At 30.9% G+C, this 4,042-nt stretch overlaps 1 long non-coding RNA gene across 1 annotated transcript; it reads left to right on the top strand.

Moving 5' to 3' along the window:
* Window positions 1-2,667: 2,667 nt before the first annotated feature.
* Window positions 2,668-3,663, top strand: LOC108765193 (uncharacterized). Its single transcript, XR_001940308.1, has 4 exons — window positions 2,668-2,720; window positions 2,860-3,054; window positions 3,190-3,438; window positions 3,625-3,663. It is a non-coding gene; the product is annotated as an uncharacterized LOC108765193 (long non-coding RNA).
* The last annotated feature ends 379 nt before the right edge of the window (window positions 3,664-4,042 follow it).

The following is a 4,042-nucleotide window of genomic DNA, read 5'->3' as shown; positions in this document are numbered from 1 at the left end:
TCGTTTTTAGATTAGCTTTGCCCGTACTGTAAGTTTTAGTTGCTTAAGAATTTATTGGTGATGAGGCATCACCTTTTCTAAGGGTTTTGTATTTACAGTCACCCCTTGACGAGTTTAGTTTTATTTGCTCCATTTTCGGATGGGAGGAGCTGTAACTTATTGTTTCTTCCGAGCGATCTGGTTATAATTCGTGATCTCTTTACGAGAGTTTTCATATTTCCCTTTTTATTGGATACAATAGAATTTTAATACAGAGAAAACATGTACAAAAACATTAGAATTTTTCCAGAGGAGACTGAATTTACAAAGTCTCTATTGAATATTTAAGATGGCATGTTAAATGATTCTGATGATAATATACAGTTAACATCCTAATTGTCGTATTACATCCATTAATGCTGATATACGCGATGTATACGGTGATTTAATATAAAATAAAAAATTTCATAAAATAGCAAATTGTACGTTACTTTCTGTGAGAAATGTCGATGAAATTAATAGATTAGTTGTCGAATTATTAGATACGTTTGAAAAATTGAAAAGTTTACAAATATAGAATAGATATTAATGAAAACTACGCTAATAGTGGTGACGATAGATCACTGCCACTACTTTGATTTATATTAAAATTGATTTTAGCTTTGATTGAAACTGGTTTTAAAGTTGTCATTGATGAAGTGAAATTTGTCTTTATTTGCAGTGAAATTGATTTGTATGTAGTATGAAATTGGATTTGAGAAACGGAAAATTTTTGTTACTTAAAATTTTTTTTTACTTATTCTTACATAAAATTAGTTAAAAACGAATTCTATGAATATGAAAAGTAAATTTTTATGATTTTTCTCGTAAATTTCATAGTCTAAATAATAGTAATATATTGTAATATAATATTACGTTATTTTTCATATTCGTAATTTTTTCTATTTGTTCTATTTATATTTTTCTTTCTTTTTCTTTCTTTTATATGTCACAATGATATTTTCTTTGTTCGCCTTATTGTTAATGAAAATTATAACAAAAACTAACATTTTTTTAATTGTATATACATGATTTTACTTGATTTATGCGTATGTAAAATACAAGATTAACGTAGTAATAACAAATGAACAAATGGCGCGCGCGTAGCGCGCGCTTCTGTCGTGTGCTAGTCCATAAGGAAAAAAGGCATGAAACGCTCGAAGTTGGCCGTATGTCGCGATCTCATATAATAAAGTTGACGCTTTATTCCTTCTATCATTGGTCCTCAGTACATCGCAAATTGCACCGATGAGACGCATTTCGTGACGTTCAATGAAATTTAAATTTATACCGCTAAAAGTATAAATAACGCTTTTTTCAATGACCGTTTTAATGATCACACGTGTAGTAGGATATTATATTGACTGTGTAGAATCACTTTAAAGGATGATGGTGAATGATAATGAATGAACAATCGTCGTTTCACAGAAGATGGATCATCGCGCGTGTGAAAGATTAGTGCGGGATATTAATTATAGCACCGAGTTATTTTACAATAATAAAGTAGTAAAATAATAAATAGCGATAAAGAATTGAAACTAAAGGAAAACAGGTGTGACAAGATATTTTAATTTCAGTTATTATTCATTTTTCATGAAAAGGAAAGATACGTTTTTTATAAAAAGAAAAGGATTGAACAGAAAGGAAAAGGTAAGGAAATAGTTTAATATATAGAGAACGTTTTTAAAAAGCTGTATAAAATGTCTTTATTACGTTATAAATATTTAAGAGACTAGAGAGATACGAAATCAGATATTGGTGAGAGAGGAGAGACGAGAGATCAAAAATGAGAAAGAAGCGAGAAAGGCAAAGAAAAAACGAGACACAGGTGAGAGAAGCAATTTAACTATAGAATTTAATCTTAAAATTATATCGTTGTTGTTAAAAATTAATAATTCGATACATTTTATGTTTTATATCTGTAAATTTCTATAAATAAAATGTATTGTAAACAATTTATTTTTTAGTAATGACGAAATAGGGATGAGAGTGACTAGACAAGAAATTGGTAGGAAGAAAGAGATTTAAGGCAAGTGATGAGACGCGATAGATGCAAGAGCCGAGAGATGAAAGAAGGAAGAAACTGGATAGAGCTGAAAGATGAAAGAGGAGATTTGAGAGATACGTTTTAATTACGTTATATTTGTGTTATATTTTATTTTCAGTTATAGTTGATAACATCGTTAACGTTAGAGTAACAATGTTTTTCGTGTTGGAGAGCATGCAGCACGTTGCCTAACAAGATGAAAGAATGAAAGAATGGAAAAAGGAAAAAAAATAGGAGGAGAGATGTAGGAAAGAAAAAAGAAAGAAAAGAAAGGGAATAAAATAAAGAATAAAGGAGAAAAAGAAGAAAAAATACCAAGTAATATGATACAATAATATACAAAGAATGTTCCTAAAAAAAACTGTATAAAACATTTTTATTATATTATTATTGATACTTGATACTTTTTCATTATAAAGTATTAATGCATTGTATTATATTTTATTTGCAGTTATAGTTGTTAATATCGTTAACGTTACAGTATCAATGTCTTTCGTGTTGGAGAGCATGCAACACATTGCCTAAAAAGAAGAAAGAATGAAATAATGGAGAAAGGAAAAAAATAGGAAAAGGGATGTAGGAAAGGAAGAAGAAAAAAGAAAGAGACGAGAGATGAAGAATCAGAAAGAAGCAAGAAAGAAAAAACAAGATACAGGTAAGAGAAGAAATTTAACTATAGAATTTAATCTTAAAATTATATCGTTGTTATTAAAAATTAATAATTTGAGACACTTCATGTTTTATTTCTGTACATTTCTGTAAATAAAATGTATTGTAAACTATTTATTTTTTAGTAATGATGATGAAATAGGGATGAGAGTGGCGAGACAAAAAATTGGTAGGAAGAAAGAGATTTAAGGCGAATGATGAGACGCAATAAATGCAAGAGTCGAAAGATGAGAGAAGGAAGAAGCTGGATAGAGCTGAAAGATGAAAGAGGAGATTCGAGAGATGGGAAACGAGACAGACGTATATAATTCAAGATACAGGTGAGAGGAGAAACTTTAACTTCGAAATTTAGTCATGAAATTAAATAGTTAATATCAAATGAATAATTTGAGGCATTTTATGTTTTCTTTCTGTACATTTTGATGTAAAATGTATTAAAACTATTCATTTTTTAGTAATGACGTAAAAGGGTTGATACAGGCGAGTCAAGATATTAGAAGTAAGAAAGAGACGTCAGACGAGTGGTGAGACAAGATAGAGGCGAGAGATGAGAGAGGAAAGAATTGAGATAGATGCGAAAGACAAGAGAGGAAAGATAAGAGACTAGAAAGTGATATTAGTGAGAAAGCAGTGATGAGCGATGAGAAAACGAGAAAGAGGCAAGACGGACAGGAACAAAACGAGTTATCACAAGTTATCACGAGGTGAGAGAAAAAGTTCTAATTAAAAAATTTAATTTATAATTCAATTGTTATCAGAGAATTAATAATTTGAGACATTTTGTAAATCGTTTATGTATTTCTGCATTTTATATAAATAAATAAATGTCTTGCCAACTATTGATACTCTCTTTATACTTATTTATACTCTTGAATTAAATTTGTTAAAAGCTCAAGTATGGAAAATAGTATAAAAAGTCGTTACAAGGGAGAATCTCTATATTATCGAAAATTAAGAATAAATCGAAGAAGAATGACTGTAACGTCCGGTGCGCTACAATATAGCGTCCCGTCCGTTTACCAAGCGAACGCGAGCACAGAGTATAGCGAACGATACAATACGTGCCGCGAGAGCCTATAGGACATGCTACCGCTGCCGTCGCCAACGAACGCTGCGCGCACAGCGCCTGCGCGACTTATAAAATAGAAAAACTAATAGAAAAATGCGCTAGAACACGTAGATTGCACCGCCAAAAGACGGGAAACAACGAACATTAGAACTAGCAACTAAATAAGGCGCGAGGAAATAGCGCCGATCCACCAAGAACAAGTAAAAACGCGTAACCACTTGCAAAATGCATAGCGATGC

This window comes from Trachymyrmex cornetzi, unplaced genomic scaffold, assembly GCF_001594075.2.
Source record: "Trachymyrmex cornetzi isolate Tcor2-1 unplaced genomic scaffold, Tcor1.1 scaffold474, whole genome shotgun sequence".
NCBI classification, from domain to species: domain Eukaryota; kingdom Metazoa; phylum Arthropoda; class Insecta; order Hymenoptera; family Formicidae; genus Trachymyrmex; species Trachymyrmex cornetzi.
Note: the sequence above shows the minus strand (reverse complement) of the source record. Positions and strands in the feature narration are given on the sequence as shown.